Below are 21,173 nucleotides of genomic sequence, written 5' to 3' on the forward strand. Positions count from 1 at the left end.
TTAGACGGTGTCAGAGGAAAGCCCATAAAATTGTCAGAGACTCCAGTCACCCAAGTCAGACTGTTATCTCTGCTACCGCACGGCAAGTGGTACCGGAGCGCCAAGTCTAGGACCAAAAGGCTCCTTAACAGCTTCTACCCCCAATCCATAAGACTGCAGAACAATTAATCAAATGGCCACCGGACTATTTACATTGATACCCCGCCATTACCTCAACTAACCTGTACCCCCGCACACTGACTCAGTACCAGTACCCCCTGTATATAGCCTGGTTATTGTTATTTTATTGTGTTACTTTGTTTACTTAGCATATTTGGTAAATATAATAAACTCTTCTTGAACTGCACTGTTGGCTAAGGGCTTGTAAGTAAGCATTTCACAGTAAAGTTTACACTTGTTGTATTCGGCGCATGTGACAAATAAAGTTTGATTTTATTTGAAATTTGGCTTCATCTCAAGCCCTACTGCCTCTCAAGACCCCAATAGACGACTCTATCTCTACTTACAGAATCTCAATAATTTCACATTTTGAATATTTGTGAATAGTTATATTTCCTTGCTGAGATATAACCATTGGCAGAAACTTTAACGAATAATCAAATCAATTCAATCCGACCTCAGTGGATGGACAAACATCCCAGTTGCTTTAACAAGGCAGAATATCTATAGTCAAAATGAACATAGTCATGGCTTAATTTCTGTACATCAATGTTTCCCATGGCTCCCCCTTCTAGTTATTGGGATAAAATTCATAGTGCGGTTTCAAAAGGTATATGGCAAGGTAAGCGATCCCGGATAAAATTAACAAACGTACAAAGAGGAAGACTAATCATACCAAACTTGAAATTGTATTTCCAGGAACTCACATTTTGGTTTAGACATGATTGGTATAGACATGATTCTTCCATGCCCTGGCTGAGCATAGAGAAAATATATGTTGTCTCCTATTGCCCTGAAGAGGGGGTCTTCACTTATATAGCCTTTAAAAAATGTAAACCACACTTTGGTCCTATTACTGCTCACACAATTTCTATTTGGTGCACAATTGAAAAACAATGTAACTGGGAATTAAAATGGCACACATTACCAGGCAAAGCCTTTGTTTTTATATTTACAACTTAGGTTAGCTATGCTGGCATATGGAGTCCCTTGGGAAACCCAACTACAAAACCCTCGAATGATGGGATTTATAAGTAAATTATCTGGGCTCCTGAAAGGACCGATCTCTATAATATAATAACACATTTTGGAAAGCTCATATTCTGAGCTAGCCATTAAAAGAGTATGGTTCACAACTGGAACAAAAATACGACCTTGGCATCCTTTTTTCCGAACCTTCAAAGTTTGTTCACAGACTGTATTTAACAACATGGAAATGTCTTATGATGAAATTGGCTCCCAACTTTACCCTTTTTTATTTTTTTATTTGGAGTGGTACATACTGTACATGCAGAAAATAATGAATGGAAAATAATGACTGAAAACGACATGAACTGGATATTAAATTATATGAATTTGTATATTGTACCTGTAACCCCTCAACAACAAAATAACAAAATAAGTAATTCAGGCTCTGACATTCATGTGTTTGTATGTGTGTGTGTGTGTGTGTGTGTGTGTGTGTGTGTGTGTGTGTGTGTGTGTGTGTGTGTGTGTGTGTGTGTGTGTGTGTGCGTGCGTGTGCGGCAAATTCAGGTCCCCCGCTCTTCTTTTCTCTCCTTCATCTTTTTCATTTCCTCCCTCGCATTTTCCATGGGCAAGGTCTCCAAATGTAAATTACTGTTGAGGCTGTAAAAGGCAGGTGGACGCTATTTGCTTTGGCTTCAGCTCCTTGTTTTCTTAACTTAAGCCATAGAATAGCTTGGATTAGGTACAGTGATACCGTGGAGATTGGAGAACCAGGAAGACCCTGCCCTATGGGTCTTCCCTCTCTCTCTCTGATATGTAAAATAGAGATTGTGCCCCGCTGAAAAGTATATTAATGCTCTTTAGAAGAATCACGGTTTGTGGTGTAATTTGTCAGGTACATATGAAAACGTGATGGAAAACGATGCAATGGCATCTCATCTCTTCTGCTCTGAAACTGCTAGAAACCTTATAATACCAAGTTTGCCAAAACAATAAATGGAATATATGAAAGAAGCTACCCAAGGCTAAAGTATCAATAACCAGCTATAATGGGTTCGTTAAGTTCCTTGGGTTCCAAATTGACATTGCATCAGTTAATGTACTTTTACAATGGGAGAAGGAAAATATGCACCTGCTTACCATATGTCTAAGTCAGGATTTATTTGCTTAAAATCGTGATATATATTTCAAAGATACAACCATGGAGTCAATGCTCTGTTTGTTTGACTGTGTGTGCACTGACTGATTTGAAGTGAAATGGTTTTGTTTGGTTTGCCAGTGGGGCTTTCTTTGATGTTAGATGTCTCTGTGTTGATGACATCCTTCAAAATTCTACATTCATGTCTCTCAAATGGACCAATTGGCCTTTTGAATGAAAACGAACCAATTTGCTTTATTGTGGAATCAAAGCACTTGTCCTCATCGTATGCATGGACCGTTTACATACATTTAGAGATGTGATATCTGTGAATATGTACATCCAGAGAGCTTAGAACATCATGGGAACTTTGTGGTATGAGAGGAAAATCATTGATGGGAACCAACTGATAAAAAAAAGCTGGACTGTTCCCATCTTCCCTTGACTATCATGGTCATTTTATATGATCAAATGTAATATTTTACAAATCTAAAACAAACTACATTCTCTATATATACTGCTCAAAAAAATAAAGGGAACACTTAAACAACACATCCTAGATCTGAATGAAAGAAATAATCTTATTAAATACTTTTTTCTTTACATAGTTGAATGTGCTGACAACAAAATCACACAAAAATAATCAATGGAAATCCAATTTATCAACCCATAGAGGTCTGAATTTGGAGTCACACTACAGGCTGATCCAACTTTGATGTAATGTCCTTAAAACAAGTCAAAATGAGGCTCATTAGTGTGTGTGGCCTCCACGTGCCTGTATGACCTCCCTACAATGCCTGGGAATGCTCCTGATGAGGTGGTGGATGGTCTCCTGAGGGATCTCCTCGCAGACCTGGACTAAAGCATCTGCCAACTCCTGGACAGTCTGTGGTGCAACGTGGCGTTGGTGGATGAAGTGAGACATGATGTCCCAGATGTGCTCAATTGGATTCAGGTCTGGGGAACGGGTGGGCCAGTCCATAGCATCAATGCCTTCCTCTTGCAGGAACTGGTGACACACTCCAGCCACATGAGGTCTAGCATTGTCTTGCATTAGGAGGAACCCAGGGCCAACCGCACCAGCATATGGTCTCACAAGGGGTCTGAGGATCTCATCTCGGTACCTAATGGCGGTCAGGCTACCTCTGGCGAGCACATGGAGGGCTGTGCGGCCCCCCAAAGAAATGCCACCCCACACCATGACTGACCCACCGCCAAACCGGTCATGCTGGAGGATGTTGCAGGCAGCAGAACGTTCTCCACGGCGTCTCCAGACTCTGTCACGTCTGTCACGTGCTCAGTGTGAACCTGCTTTCATCTGTGAAGAGCACAGGGCGCCAGTGGCGAATTTGCCAAACTTGGTGTTCTCTGGCAAATGCAAAACATCCTGCACGGTGTTGGGCTGTAAGCACAACCCCCACCTGTGGACGTCGGGCCCTCATACCACCCTCATGGAGTCTGTTTCTGACCGTTTGAGCAGACACATGCACATTTGTGGCCTGCTGGAGGTCAATTTGCAGGGCTCTGGCAGTGCTTCTCCTGCTCCTCCTTGCACAAAGGCGGAGGTAGCGGTCCTGCTGCTGCTCCTACGGCCTCCTCCACGTCTCCTGATGTACTGGCCTGTCTCCTGGTAGCGCCTCCATGCTCTGGACACTACGCTGATAGACACAGCAAACCTTCTTGCCACAGCTCGCATTGATGTGCCATCCTGGATGAGCTGCACTACCTGAACCACTTGTGTGGGTTGTAGACTCCGTCTCATGCTACCACCAGAGTGAAAGCACCGCCAGCATTCAAAAGTGACCAAAACATCAGCCAGGAAGGATTGGAACTGAGAAGTGGTCTGTGGTCCCCACCTGCAGAACTACTCCTTTATTGGGGGTGTCTTGCTAATTGCCTATAATTTCCACCTGTTGTCTATTACATTTGCACAACAGCATGTGAAATTGATTGTCAATCAGTGTTGCTTCCTAAGTGGACAGTTTGATTTCACAGAAGTGTGATTGACTTGGAGTTACATTGTGTTGTTTAAGTGTTCCCTTTATTTTTTGAGCAGTGTATATATATATAGAGAGAGAGAGAGAGAGAGAGAGAGAGAGAGAGAGAGAGAGAGAGAGAGAGAGAGAGAGAGAGAGAGAGAGAGAGAGAGAGAGAGAGAGAGAGAGAGAGAGAGAGAGAGAGAGAGAGAGAGAGAGAGAGAGAGAGAGAGAGAGAGAGAGAGAGAGAGAGAGAGAGAGAGAGAGAGAGAGAGAGAGAGAGAGAGAGAGAGAGAGAGAGAGAGAGAGAGAGAGAGAGAGAGAGAGAGAGAGAGAGAGAGAGAGAGAGAGAGAGAGAGTCCTTGCATTTGGACTTTGGGTGAAGTGGTTTGTGGGAACAGCAACTGTGGCAACAGAATACATTTCAATACTGATCTGGGTAAATACATAACTCAGGACACCTGGCCTGGTCTCTAGTGTGATTGCAGACCAATGTCAGACTGCAAACAGCTCATTATTCTGTAACTGTCTGCCACAGCCCCAGCCTCCCTCTAAAGGAATTTGACACAACAGTTTGTCTGTGTCCCAAATGACACCATATTCCCTATGCACTAGGGAAGCAGCCTTTGGCTTTAGGCCTGTCTATTGTGCCGAAGAGCATGTCAAGACAGTCGGTGAGGGTAATAGATCTGAGAATTCATCACTCTGTGGTCATACAACCAATCCAGTAGCATGTTTGTGTGGGTTGTCTAGGTCTCTTTTCTGTGAACAAGGTAGAGTAGAGATATAAAGGAGTAGCACTGAACTGCAATGTTCTGTAGTACAGAATAGTGTGACTAATAGATCAACTATACCAACAGTATAAACCACATTAGGGATTATAATGATATCAAAGTAATATGTCAGCATAGGTGACCTAACTAATGTCAGCATGTGACATACTGTATAACTACAATGGTTAAATGTCAGTATTTTGATATATTCTAATCAGACTATGTTACGCCTCAGTGTGGTATGAATTATCTGCCTACATTCACATGCACTAACTACTGGGAATCACCAGAACACAGTGAAGCTCTTGCTGCTCTCATGCAGATTTCAGCTGGGATCCCCAGAAGATGTGTGACTTTTTCCTGATGAAAGGCAGTGGGGATAGGATCTGGGTATAATTGCATGCTCACATATCTGGGTTACACATTAACTTTGTAAATATCACCACGGTTCACAATTAAACATGCTACCCCACCGCCATCATTTCCCCACATCCCTCTCTATCCCTCCCTCCATCTCCTTTGCTCACTCTCTTTGTCTCTTCCTGGTTCTCACACTCCTCTCTGTCTTGCTATGTCTCTATCCACTCTGTCTTTCTTTCTCTCCCCTCTCTCTCTCAATCCCTCCCTCCTCTCTCTCCCTGTCTTGTCTATACCCATTCTGTTCTGTAATTTCCTGGGGCCTCAACTCCTGCTCTGCAGGGCAAATGTGTGCCTTGTTGCCCTTTGGGAAGGTTAGAGGCTGGAGGCTTCAATATCATTAAAGACATTTACTAAATCCAACATGCAGGGTTTGCTAATGAGAAATTCTAATTAATATTCTCATTATTTTCTATAATTGCTTGCAGCCAGTGATAACCACGCGGAGGCGACCCTTACTCTGTACCAGCTATAGATTTGAGATAAAGTTAATTCTCAATCTACCTCAAAACAATTTAAAATATCATAAGTAATTACAGTACCCCTTGATAATAAATATTGCCCCTGTCAACTCATTAAAAGTAAGACAATATTATTTTCTACACCACTGTGTTCAGTATGGGGCTTCTTAGAGGATAGGAAAATGTGTTTTTAATCCAATTGGTCTTGTCAAGGCTGACCAGTGTCATGACTTGCCCTGGGGGTATCAGCCAAACGATACTGAGACGTCCCTAGGTGACATAAAGGACGCATTGTTTGGCTACCCGAACGCTACAGGTTCTGACAGGCTTTACCTGTTAAAGCGAACGTCGAATAGACACGTGACGAGGTTAATTTTGTCTACAACAGCAACATGTGCTTAATGACTACGCTAAACTTGCCACAGATTTGAAATTAGAATTCAGTGGTTCTGCGACTCGCAAACACAATTGCTCACTGGCTAACACAGTCAAACAAGCTCGGAATGAACACCCACAAGCTTACTATCATAGGCTTCGTTCAGCTTACTTTGGCCTACTCACTGAAACATTCAAACAAATGTTTCCAAATGTTGTTACCAAAAGCTGTTACCATTTAACCTCTTGACGGTCGCCTAGGATAGGGGGCGCTACAGTGATTTTTGAAAAAAATTCGTGCCCATTTTAAACGGCCTCCTACTCAAACTCAGAAGCTAGGATATGCATATAATTAATACTTGTGGATAGAAAACACCCTAAAGTTTCTAAAACTGTTTGAATGGTGTCTGTGAGTATAACAGAACTCATATGGCAGTCAAAACCCCGAGACCAATCGTAACAGGATGTGGAATTCGGAATTGCGGACTCAAATTCACCACTTTGCCTGTAATTCACACAGTGAGCAATGGTTAATTGAGCACTTCCTATTGCTTCCACTAGATGTCCCCAGTCTTTACAAAGTGATTTGAGTCTCCTACTGTGAAAACTGAATGAATGAGGCGCTGTTGAAATTGGTCACATGAGGAGGGCCATCACCATTATGACGTCGGCGCCCCTGGCTACCCTCCCCTTTCGAAACATTTTGAAAGACAATGCAATCATCCCCCTTGAATCTTATTGGAGCTCTGGTTGAAAAAGGCCCTAAAGATTTATGTTATACAACGTTTGACATGTTTGAACGAACCTAAATGAAAAAAATGCATTTTTTCGAAAGAGCTGTCCCGCGCATGACGGAAGTTTTGGAGCAGCCTTCAGACGCGCTAACAAGAACAAGCTATTGGAACATAAAAGAGTAATTTTTTCGAACGAAAATACATTTGTTGTGGACCTGGGAATTCCTGGAAGTGCTTTCTGATGAAGACAACCAAAGGTAAGGGATTATTGACAATAGTATACAAGAGTAGATTTGATATGCGATTGTTCCAAGATGGCGCTGACCTGTATTACTAGCCTATTTTCTGAGTATCGCATCCCCTTTTATCGCAAAGTGTGATTACCCAGTAAAGTTATTTTTAAATCTGGCATTACAGGTGCTTTCAAGAGATATTCATCTATAAATCTTAGAATGACAATATTACATTTTAAAAATGTTTTCGAATAGTAATTTAGGAAATTGTAGCACTGTTTCACCGGATGCATTTGAGGGAAAATAGTTAGTCAACGTTATGCGCCGATGTAAAATGCTGTTTTTATATATAAATATGAACTTTATCGAACAAAAGAATGCATGTATTGTGTAACATGATGTCCTAGGAGTGTCATCTGATGAAGTTTGTAAAAGGTTAGTGCTGCATTTAGCTGTTTTTTGGTTATTTGTGATGCATGTGGTTGGTCGGAAAATGGCTATGTGGCTACTTTTACGATATACTCCTCTAACATAATCTAATGTTTTGCTTTTGCTGTAAAGCCTTTTTGAAATGGGACAACGTGGTTCGATTCAGGAGAGGTGTATCTATAAAACGATATGACATAGTCCTATATTTGAAAAAAAAAATTACATTTCGTTATGCTAATGGCGATAGGATTTTTTCGCTGGATGTCCGTCCCGCTTACGGGACGAGCCCGTCAGCATGTATCCCAACTTCATTACCTACTTGGGCCCTACAGCCCACGTTGGCTTGCCTATCGTACAAGAGCTTGCAAGCACAGCTTTTGAGGAATCAAACGCTCGCAACGCTAAGAGCCCTGACCACTCGCTTTTGACCAGGATCACTCAATCCAGTTAGAGGGTGCATTATCCAACCCACAAAAAGTGTCAGAGCACAAGGGTAACAAAGTGTTAAAGTACAATCAAAATGTAGACCAATGTTCTCTAGAATTTCCAATACGTGAAGAACTAAAGCGTGAACAATTCAAGAAAAGAGTAAAATATAAGTCACGAGGACTCGACAGGGAATTGTCGGACACCAGATCAGCAGGAATTAATACCCTTAGCAAGGACGTTAAAAATCGAATTTCTCCTGCTCTCACTCAAAACCCTATCCAGGGCCCGCTTGATCAAGAAACAAGCCCACAGGTGTTGTCTATAGACTGATGCAAAGGTTGCAAATAAAAAGGTCAAAAGCTTTGTTAAAGTGAAGCCCACTCAAAATCCGAATAGTCGATTTGCCTTCACCTTGAACAGAAATGGCACATCACGTCGTTGTGAATGACCACTCCACTTTGTGGGGAATATGTCCACTAAACATGATTCTAAACGGTCATACCTGGAAACAGTCCTGGGGGACTGCTAATTGATTCGGGTGCGACAATATCGCTCATCTCTCAAACATTGTTCGATGATCTCAAAAGGACTTTGAAGCCAACTAAACGTTGGTTAAAAGTGGAATGATGCGACACTACACTTCGAGGTTTCACTCAGACTACCTCGCCTCTCACATTGAGAGTCATGCTGAAATTACACTTCCAGGACTTATCGCTCGTTCACTCTGTGTATGTTACCAGCCTCGAATCTGAACCCCTGTTACTCGGAGCAGACTTGATGGATCGGTTACTCCCACTGATGGATTGGAAAACCAGGTATGGTTACAGGTCACAGCGCCTTCTCCACTGACCACACTGTCTTCCCCTAACTCTAGCTGCAACACAATCATCCACGAGGGGTATCTGTCGAAAGCACCCCTTAGGAAAGCACCCCTTCCTCAAGCACTGTGGCCATCTCAGCAAGAAAAGCATTGATGCGCAGAGTGTACTCTGCTTCCGATGATACATCTTCCACTTTGTGGGGGACTGTCACCTCTTACAATGACACTAATGGCGTCAGTCCAGCAACTGACCCGATGACTCCCACTGGTGAAACACAGATATCCTCATCTCAGTTTGCAGGTACTGAAGAGGTTGCCACATGCGAACACTGTGGTGACTGACAGGCCTCGACAGCCACTGAGCATTTTGAAGCACAAACACCAGGAGATTTGGTTGAAAGGTTACAGCCATTCTCATGGTACTTTTCATCTTCCAAGAAACCTACCAAAGTAAACCACTAGAGGGGGACCACAACCAATGATCACCAACCGGACATCCACTGCCCATCCTTGTGGTGGACTGCTCCGCTTTCAGAGAGCCTACCAAGGTCAACCACCAGTGGGGGGACCACAACAATGATCCACAACCAGGACATCACGTGGTAATTATTTGTATGACTTTTTGCAACTTGCAGGATAATCACAAGATTCAACCCACCGGGGGGGGGGGACTGTCATGATGTGCCCTGGGGGTATCATAGGCGCCCCCTCCCTCACGAGTGTGTTTCATTTGGTGATCTCCTGATGGACAGGAAACACACATAACGGTATCTCTTAAAGGGTACATTTCCCAGCTATCAGGTTTACATCTAAATATTGTGAAACGTATGTATATTATTAGTAGATTTAAACTTGTTTTAATGGTGTCTGTGAGTATAACAGAACTCATATGGCAGGCAAAAAACCTGAGAAAAATTGAATCACGAAGTGGGAGAAATTAGAAATATAGTTTTTGTTTTGAATCCCTTGAAAAACTACAGTGACATAGGATTTACGTTGCACCTCCTAACTCTTCCATTGGCTGTCAACAATCTTTAGGAACTGGTTTCAACCGTCATCTGTTACCGGGCAGAAAATTATGGCTCAGTCAATCACCGGCCAGTCTGAGGAGAGGTGTCTTATGACGCTCGTGCACGTGACTTTGTTGTTTTTTAATTTTTCTTCTGGGATGAATACCTATTGCCCAGGTGTAAAAGTATCGCAATTTTACGTAAAAAAAATACCCTAAAGGATTGATTGTAAACATCGTTTGACATGTTTTTACAAACGGTAATGGAACTTTGAACATTTCGTCTATGGATTTGCGTCCACGCCACATGGCATTGTAAAGTGTTCTGGATGGGTGAACAAAACAGACGTATTTGGACATAAATGATGGACTTTGCAGAACAAATGAACATTTCTTGTGGATGTGGGTGCCCATCCTAGTGCATTCTGCCAAAGATCAGCAAAGTTAAGTAAATGTTTCAAACATATTTTTAGAGATTTGTCGACGTCGTGGTTGTAGGCTAACTGTATAGCTTAGCATTGAAGGCTAAGTTCTGTACTCAGAATATTGAACAATGTGCTTTTTCCGTAAAGTTATTTTGAAATCTGACAAAGTGGTTGCATAAAGGAGTAGATTATCTCTAATTCTTGAAATAATTGTTATAAACTTTTTCAACGTTTATGAGTTCTTCTGTAAATTAAATTTGCCTATTCACTGTAGGTTATGGGGAGAAAACATTTTCTGAACGTAACGCGCCAATTTAAAAATTGGGTTTTTGGATATAAATATAAACTTGATCGAACAAAAAATGCATGTATTGTCTAACATGATGTCCTAGGAGTGTCATCTGATGAAGATTGTCAAAGGTTAGTGCTTAATTTTAGCTGTATATCTGGTTTTGTGATGGCTATCCGTGCTTGGAAAATTGCTTTTTTTTTTGCTAAGGTGCTATGCTAAAATAATCTAATGTTTTGCTTTCACCGTAAAGCCGTTTTGAAATCGGACAATGTGATTGGATTAACGAGTAGAGTATCTTTAAAATGCCGTATAATACTTGAATTTTAATTTTGAGATTATTTTGTTTTGAATTTCGCGCCGTGCTATTTCACTGGTTGTTGTCCAACCAATCCCGCTAACGGGATTTTATCTCGAAGGGGTTCTCTAGAGGTTAACCTTCTAAATGAGAAAATATGAGTTTTCATATAAATTTAACCAAGTCAGTAACCACGCCCACGAGAGCATAGACATTATGTCGGCATCATGGACCGCCCTTTTCTACTGAAATGTATAAAACCGCCCATGACAAAAAGGACATTTCATGCCAAAGAGACCAACGGTAAGCCGGAAATCTCAAATGGTTAAGACCACGGTGTGAGCTGAGGTTGCAAATGGTTGAACTATAATACTACCTAATGAAATTTACATGAGACCAGATAACGTGGAGGTGACGATCCCCAAGTTGAAATGGTGAATTTCTACTAGACCAGCCAGAATACAGTGCAAGCTGAGTATGGCAAAATGGTATGAACTCTGAACTATCGATCACTACATAAAATAAGTGATTCAACCCTAGTCGTCGCGGTTATCAGTCTGCAGCTGAGAACGTACATAGCCTAGGACGAGGACACAGACACTCTTCTAAGAACTACATGGGAACTGCAACGTATCCGCTCTAATCAACACTACAACCAGAAAGACTCTCCAAAGACAATGGTGATCTCTACTGGGAAAACCAGAGTCTTACATCATCGACCCATTTATTGAAGCTCAGCTCAATCGTAAATATATATATAGCATTTTCTTTTTCCGAATGGGCGGTTATTAGAGTGCATACGCTTTTGTTTTTACGTGAGCATAGCTTCTCAAGGTCCGATAGAGACCCATTTATTTGTCTCTCCTCCTCCTGCTCTTCCTTTCACCAGCCTTTGTGTAACCAGCTGTGATATCGGGTTAGTCCACTAGGGACTTTTCATTGCATGATTAGTAATCAATGTAAAATCTATCCTGTTGTATGTATGTCATTCTGTGTGATTATTTAGTTAGTTAGTAAAAAAAGAATTAAGCCAATTTGTATATTGCTCATTCTTTATGGAAACTAGGGTTGATGCAGATAACCAAGAATTTTACAATGTTTGAAATGAGACTAATGAGGTAACAATTAATAATCATTAATGGAAGACTAATTGATAAGATATTAAAATATCTGAAGAGTCGATTTGGGAAATAGAGACTCTATAAACATTCTCCCATGGTTCCCCGACTTCGTAGATAATTAAAGTTTGCGTGATTAGTTTAATTGATTTGATAAAATAACAGTCTTCACATTAAGGATACTAAAGACACGACACCAGAAAGCAACCAATCAACTGAAGTATTAAAATAGTTCCAGCCAACGTAACCCTGACGTATTCCTGGAATGTAAAGTGTGTCAATCAAACTGTTAATAAACTGGTGAAAGTTGTGGTGGGCCAGAGAAAGGAAGAGGAAGTGTCACTGGGTGAAAATGGACAATATCAGGGGATATCTTCATCAGGTGTTATCTGACATTTTATTGGATATAAGGAGTAGACAGATATGCGTGTGAGTGTCTAGTTTGAAAAACAGATGCCTCACAAGTCCTCAACTGGCAGCTTCATTATTAATAACACAGTTAAACTTTACTATCCCAAGAAATTACTCATGGCCATTAATGCCAGAGCGGGAAACCATGTTAGTGCAGTCCTTTTCACCAGATTAAAGCCCGTGGGGTAGTTACAGGGCAGGTTTTGTACCGAAGTCTAGTGGACAACTTATTACTGCAGTTTACGATTATTGTCCTGTTCTGGACATATTATATTTATTTTGGTTCGTTTGTGTGTGTGTGTGTGTGTGTGTGTGTGTGTGTGTGTGTGTGTGTGTGTGTGTGTGTGTGTGTGTGTGTGTGTGTGTGTGTGTGTGTGTGTGTGTGTGTGTGTGTGTGTGTGTGTGTGTGTGTATTTAACTATACTTGTGGGGACCAAATGCTATTTCTTGGGGGTTTAGGGTTAAGGTTAAAATTAGGGATAGAATTAGGTTTAGTGATAGGAGCTAGGGTTAGGAGCTAGAATTAAGGTTTAGGGTTAGGTTTTTGGGTTAAGGTTAGGGTTACAGTTATTAAGGTTAGGGTTTGGGTTAAGGTATGGGTTAGGGGTTAGGGGTTAGGGAAAATAGGATTTTGAATGTGACTGAATTGTGTGTCCCCACAAGGTTAACTGTGTAATACTTAAAGTAATGCTTTTTTTCAATGGTGAATTGAATATTATAGAGAAAACAGACAGCTGTCATAATGTATTTTGTTCCGGAAACATTCGTTCTGAATTTAAAAGTAATCCTTGAAGTAATCATCTATTTCTTTTAAGTATCTGTAATCAGATTACACTTTTTTTCTGGCAAAGTAACAGATTACAGTTGCAGTTTTTTGTAATCAGATTACATGTGACTAATTACATGTAATCAGTTACTCCTCAACCCTGTGAATGTGTGTGTGTGTGTTTATGTGTCTATGTGTGTGTGTGTTATAAATGTGTTACAGCATATTTTCAGCAGCATTAACATTTAAAACACCCTACTATACTTCTAACAAACTAAAGTGCACAGTTAACAGTGTTTACAGAACTTCCCATTCAGTGTGTAATAGTGTAGTCAAAGCAATATTTTACCATATCTAAACTCCCTCATTCACACTTCCCTGTCTTCACACTAGTGTTTTCTGACAAATCTTGTTATTGCTCGTCCTTTTGACATTTTGTTTAAGGAAGAGTTAGCAATGCGAGTAGGAAGCTAATGAACTGTTCATGTTGCATGTCACTATGAATGTAATGCATTGAACACAGATGAAGACAATCTGAAATGAGAGAAAAAACTGGGTTTTGCACAAGCGAGCATAGAAAAGTAATGTTGAGAACCAAGGGTGAAATGGTCAATCAACAGTACTAACACTACTGTTTCTCTACTCTAACACCAATACACAGATGCATTATCTACAAAACTTCACAGAACAGGACCTTCATAACTGCCTTTAAAGTGTGTTTTGACCCTTGTAAAATGCCCTTTAAACAGCGGTTGACATGCTTCGAAGTACGGTAATGAAATATTTAGAAATCTTTTGTCACGAAATGCGCCGTGCGCATGACCGTTATTTACCATTGGGATAGTGTCTAGAACGCACAAACAAAACGCCACTGATGGAACATAACTATGGATTATTTTGGACCAAACCTACATTTGTTATTGAAGTAGAAGTCCTGGGAGTGCATTCTGACGAAGAACAGGAAAGGTAATCAAACTTTTCTAATAGTAAATCTGACTTTGGTGAAGGCTAAACTTGGTGGGTGTCTAAATAGCTAGCCCTGTGATGCCGGGCTATCTACTTAGAATATTGCAAAATGTGCTTTCACCAAAAAGCTATTTTAAAATCGGACATATCGAGTGCATAGAGGAGTAATGTATCTATAATTCTTAAAATAATTGTTATGCTTTTTGTGAACGTTTATCGTGAGTAATTTAGTAAATTGTTAGTAAATTCGCCGGAAGTTTGCGGGGGGTGTGCTAGTTCTGAACGTCACATGCTAATGTAAAAAGCTGGTTTTTGATATAAATATGAACTTGATTGAACAAAACATGCATGTATTGTATAACATAATGTCCTAGGGGTGTCATCTGATGAAGATCATCAAAGGTTAGTGCTGCATTTAGCTGTCTTCTGGGTTTTTGTGACATTATATGCTAGCTTGAAAAATGGGTGTCTGATTATTTATGGCTGGGTACTCTGCTGACATAATCTAATGTTTTGCTTTCGTTGTAAAGCCTTTTTGAAATCGGACAGTGTGGTTAGATTAACGAGAGTCTTGTCTTTAAAATGGTGTAAAATAGTCATATGTTTGAGAAATTGAAGTAATAGCATTTCAAAGGTATTTGAAAATCGCGCCACAGGATTCAACTGGCTGTTACGTAGGTGGGACGAATTCGTCCTGCCGGTCCTAGAGAAGTTAAATAAACTCACTTGACATCATTTAACTGGGTCACCATTGATAGGTTTGATGCTGTTCTAAGAATCTAACCTCAGATTCTTCTCTTGCTTGTTTGCTTGTGGCATTCTGTTTGCATTGGTACGTCCACCCATATCTCTTAGGAACATACAAGCTTAGTTAGATGTTCTCTTTCCCTTGACCTTGACGCCAACTCAGCATGTTCTCTGTATGCTGACTGTGCTGTTCTGCCTGTCAGACCATTGACTTGAGTGTTGAGTTGTGTTTTTTTTTATAGTCTTTCCTTCACAGTTTCTCAGACTCAGCAACCATGAGAGTTAATGACAAGAGAGAGGAGGCGGTGGAGGTGTTGGAGTGGGAGGGTTACCTAGTTATCTGTGTGTCCCCTAAATGGCACCCTATTCCTTATAGGGTCCTGTTCAAAAATAGTGCACTATGTAGGCTTGGGTGCTATTTGGAAGCAGCCTGTGGATGTTGCCATTCTTGCATAATCTCATGTCTGTCTTCTGTGGTGGCTAATTTCTGCTTTACCAAATGAGGAGAGTAACAAACGTATACTTAACAGGCCCCCATTAACCTCTCTGGGCCAGTGGGACGCCTACTCAACAGCCAGTGTAATCCCGTGGCGCGATATTCAAATACCTTAGAAATGCTATTACTTCAATTTCTCAAACATATGACTATTTTACACCATTTTAAAGACAATACTCTCGTTAATCTAACCACACTGTCCGATTTCAAAAAGGCTTTACAACGAAAGCAAAACATTAGATTATGTCAGCAGAGTACCCAGCCAGAAATAATCAGACACCCATTTTTCAAGCTAGCATATAATGTCACATAAACCCAAACCACAGCTAAATGCAGCACTAACCTTTGATGATCTTCATCAGATGACAATCCTAGGACATTATGTTATACAAGACATGCATGTTTTGTTCAATCAAGTTCATATTTATATAAAAAAACAGCTTTTTACATTAGCATGTGACTAGCATGTGACTAGCATTCCCACCGAACACTTCCGGTGAATTTACTAAATTACTCACGATAAACATTCACAAAAAACATAACAATTATTTTTAGAATTATAGATACAGAACTCCTTTATGCACTCGCTATGTCCGATTTTAAAATAGCTTTTCGGTGAAAGCACATTTTGCAATATTCTGAGTAGATAGCCCGGGCCATCACAGGCTAGCTATTTTGACACCCACCAAGTGTGGTACTCACCAAACTCCGATTTACTATTAGAAAAGTTTGATTACCTTTGCTGTTCTTCGTCAGAATGCACTCCCAGGACTTCTACTTCAATAACAAATGTTGGTTTGGTCCCAAATAATCCATTGTTATATTCAAACAGCGGCGTTTTGTTTGTGCGTTCAAGACACTATCCAAGGGTCAAGAAGGGTGATGCGCCCGATGCGTTTCGTGACAAAAAAATTCTTAATATTCCATTACCGTACTTCGAAGCATGTCAACCGCTGTTTAAAATCAATTTTTATGCCATTTTTCTCGTAAAAAGCGATAATATTCCGACCGGGAGTGGTGGTTTTCGTTCAAAGAGAGAGAAAGTAAACATGGTGTCGGCTCGTGCACGCGCCTCCAGTCTCATTGTCCTCAGATCGACCACTATCAAAATGCGCTAATGTTTTTTCAGCCAGGGCCTGCAAAGCCACCATTCATCTTTCTGGCGCCTTCTGAGAGCCTATGGGAGCGTTAGAAAATGTTACGTTATGCCAGAGATCCCCTGTTTTGGTTAGAGATGATCAAGAAGGCCATGAAATGGTCAGAGAGAGTGCTTCCTGTTTGGAATCTTCTCAGGTTTTGGCCTGCCAAATGAGTTCTGTTATACTCACAGACACCATTCAAACAGTTTTAGAAACTTTAGGGTGTTTTCTATCTAAAATCAAACAATTATATGCATATTCTAGTTACTGGGCAGGAGTAGTAACCAGATTAAATCGGGTACATCTTTAATAATAAGAGCTTTTGCAAAAGCACTTTGACTTTTTATGACGCGCTATCTCTTATAAACCATTGAAAAGTGTCAACACAAAAGTACAAATATCTTTTATAGCCAAGATACACCCCTCTCAACGTACAAGACGAACCACAGAGACATAGAATGGGTCACGAAGTTAAGTTTTGTATGAAAGATATCTATAAAACATAGCAGACAGCAACTGCTGTGTCAACAGTTTTCGTTGTATAGACCAGTGTCTGGTCCTCCTACTCCACACTGGAACCGTCTCTCCCTGGTACGGTATAGAACAGAACCATTATCTCCATGTTATCTGGAATACTCTTTAGGCTTTATTACCCAAAGACATCGTAAATCTCCTCTGTCAGTGCTATCTCATAGAGGCCCATCCTAAGTAGAACACACACACAATAGTTAACAGAATACTCTATTCTGTCGAATATTACAACCATTATAATACAATACAAGCATTGTAACATAATCTTGCAATTTTCCATGACACTTCAAATGGAGAGAAAGTGCTGATGAGGTTTGTGGTGTAGAACAATTACAACAGAGAGGGAGAGAGAGAGAAAGGCAGCAATATTCTGCCTTTTTCTTTAGGTATATACATGTATATTACTGACAAGGCAAGGCAGACTCTCTTTCCTTGGAAAGTTTGTGTTTTTCTGAGTCACATTTCTACTGGATTAGCATTTTAATGAAAGGTTATTTGTAAGTCTGTTATGATCCTTTCCAAAGGCCCTGTTTGAATGAATACTACCTGTCTGGTATGTCAAAGAGTGACATCTCAAGCTGCTCAGTTTTGGTGTCAGTTAAACAGTCACATGCATAATAGTTAACTTGGTTGTCAATGATCATAAGGATGCTCAATATAACTTGAATCAAAGGAAGAGGTATGTGCACAAGATCTGCTTAATATTGGTATTTCAAGATCCTGACAGAAAAACTAATCTGGCAAGGGATGGAGAGCTCACTCCATGTCCCTGACATCCACCAAACCCATTCATCACATTCACTTCCACTCCTTCATTCTCCCCCGCTTTATGACTCTCTCCATCACTCTCCTTCTGGCTGACCACCAGATCTACATTACAAGTCAAAAGTTTGGACACACCTACTCATTTGAAGGTTTTTCTTAATTTTTACTTTTATTCTACATTGTAGAAATAATGAAATAACACATATGGAATCATGTTGTAATCAAAAAAGTGTTAAACAAGTTGTTTTTTTTTACTACATGATTCCATATGTGTTATTTCATAGTTTTAATGTCTTCACTATTATTCTGCAATGTAGAAAATAGTACAAAAAAAGAAAAACCCTTGAATGAGTAGTTGTGTCCAAACTTTTGACTGGTGCTGTATGTTGAACTAAGAATGGCAGTGAAGCCTGGGAGATACCCCAATCCAGGCCCATGTGAAACCCCAGGCTAGGCCCATGTGCCTCCAGAATGGCACCCTATTCCCTATGTAGTGCCCTATTTTTGAACAGGGCCCAACAGGATCTTGTCAAAAGTAATGTCCTATATAGGCAATAGGGTGCCATTTCGGACACATCCCAGTCAAGCTCAGTCCAAGACCCAGCAGAACCTAGAACACATTAGCTGGTGTTTCAGACCTAGCTACATAATTTCTATACTGCTCCAATGAAGAGTCCCAACTGTTAAATGGGCTTCCAGCATATTATGCTCTGCACGTAGCATGAACGCATTTTTCCATTTGGAAATGACTTCTGTGTAAACTGTTTCTGACCAGCTGTTACTGTATTCTTGTCAGGGGCTGGCTTGCATTTAAACAGCGGGAGGCTGCAACATATCCTGCCTGTTTTGTATTAGAATACAAACAATAGGGAGACAAAATTTGAATATTTGTGTCAATAATTCCCATTCAAAAAAGCAAATAAGCATATGGTGCAACATTTGTTGTGATGAAACATATGTTTGGTCGCTTTAATCATTGTAAAGCATTGTATTCTAGGATGTCTGTAGCATTGAATGAATTTAACTCTGAATGAATAGCACTATTTCATTTAAGTCATGCTTTGGGCAATGACTTCCTTCCTCATAGCAAAGCAGGAATCAATATTCAGCAATCCTTTCCTAGCAAACTGGTCTGGATGGAGGAAGTGAGACCAGGTAGTGGCGGCAGAGCATGAGATAACCTCCGCAGCCCAGGCCAAGAGGTTTTTACTGTGTGCTGAGCAACTTGACCTCAGAGTCTTCATTATGTAACGTGTTCTGCTGCGCTCCCGTGACTCAACTCTGCCGGGTATCTCATTTGGCACACTGACCTCCAAAGACAATTCTCATTCTGTGTCGTATTAGTCTTATGGAAGGCATATTCTATGTGTAGCAGGGAATGGAGAACCATGTGGATTTATTACCTCCATCAGGTTGCAGTTTTGGGTAGATGTGTCAGTATTGGTGTGAAGGGTTATGTTGTATGACAGATGGAAAGTTATTGTTTTCAATGGGGAAGAAGGCAGAGTAAGACGGACAAAAGTGTGCAGATTTGATGATTGAGGGAATTTGCAGAATGGCCAATTTACAGTCATTGGTATATGCGATAGACAGCAGCAGTAAAATGACACATCCCTGGGGGACTGCTGTATTGGCAGTCATTAGATACAGATAACTTAGCGGACTCACTTAGGGGTATTCATGACAAGAAGTTACTAACCCATGAAATCAAACTATGATGTTTTCCCATGTCTCAGATTCTTGGCAAAAGAAGCAGCACTGGCATCTGTTTTAGTGATTCGCCCATTGCATCCCAATAGCGAAATTAATCAGTAGCTGGCTATGTAATGACTCAAGGCAATTCTTTAGTGTGCTATAAGTGAAGTCGAATCCCCACCTGTTCCCTCAAATGAATATATGCATTTTTCTAAAGAATGCGAATTAGCGTGATTGAGGTGAGAAACTGTCTCCCAACAAAATTATGTTATCAAAGAATGACTGTAAGAGTAATTAACATGGTGGTGCTCTAATGAAGTGAATGAGAAAAGGCATGTTGTTTTGGTTCTTTTGGATGAAAAAAACAATTTTCCTTTGTACAGGCAGCAACTACTTTCTTTTTCTCCAAGAACGGGTGCCCTAAATGATCTGCTGTTCATAGTTTTCTGCTTCAGATGAAAGACTGCATGCCTTATCACAAACACACACATTTGGTTTGGCAATCTACCTTTACAGAATGGGTAAATATTAACATCTCTCTGCACAGCTCTGCTCTTTTTTCACACTTTCTCTCTCTCTCTCTCCTCTTTGTCTCTCACTCTCTCCCTCCTTATCTTTTCTAGCTATCTCTTTCTTTCCCTCTGCATCTCTCTTTCTCACTCCTGTCTCCTTTTCTCTGTCTTTTTTACCTCCCCATCCCTCTCTCCCTCCAAATGTTCCATCTCCCAATTCCTGTCTCTCTATATATGCAGTAGAGCATTGCAAACGGAGGTGAATTCTTGCTATTGAATTGCCAACATCTTTCTTCAAGCAAGTCTTCTCATGCAAACGCCTGTCGCTGGGAAGGCTGTGTGAAGGCTGCTGTGGTAAACACTGTGTACTGCTCCTGCTGCAGCTGGCTCTTTACAAAGTGGACCTGGGATTCCACAAATCTCGTATACCCATTCCTATCATTTCTACCTGCCATTGAAATCCCACAGACCTCCTTTCAACATCTTAGAACCTCCACAGTTTTCATAAAGTTCTTATACATTAACCCATCTGGCTTGTGTGCAGCTTGTATGTGCCAGTGTCTGCGATCTAGACTATAGATCTGGGGGAAAATGCTGAAATAAGTTATCGGCGTTGAGTTATGTTAATTAGAGATAGCAAAGAGCTTCTCCGTAATGACGTCTCTTGGGTTCAGCATGGAAATCCTGCCGAGCGCAAAAAGGGTTATTTCCAGTACTTTGTATTTCCATTTGTATTCTCTACCAGCCTCTATGATACTCTATGAGCTTTATCAGAGTAAACACAGAATCTTGCATATTCAAAACTATACAAACATGGCCCAAAACAATATTTTCACTAATACAAAAAAGATATAATACAGTAGGATTATTTTGAGAACTGAATGTGAGTGGGACAGTTGTTATTTATTACTCATCCATTGCCTTGAATATGTCAAACCTCATCAAAGACATAGACAACACATAGACAAGACCAAGTTGCTGAAAACACATTACCATTTCTTCTCCCATACAATATACTAAGTAAAAGCCCACACACTCACTCATGTGTATTTATTTGGACATTAAAAACCTTATACTGTCAACATTCTCACTT

This window comes from Salmo trutta, chromosome 6 (assembly GCF_901001165.1).
Source record: "Salmo trutta chromosome 6, fSalTru1.1, whole genome shotgun sequence".
Taxonomy (NCBI): Eukaryota; Metazoa; Chordata; class Actinopteri; order Salmoniformes; family Salmonidae; genus Salmo; species Salmo trutta.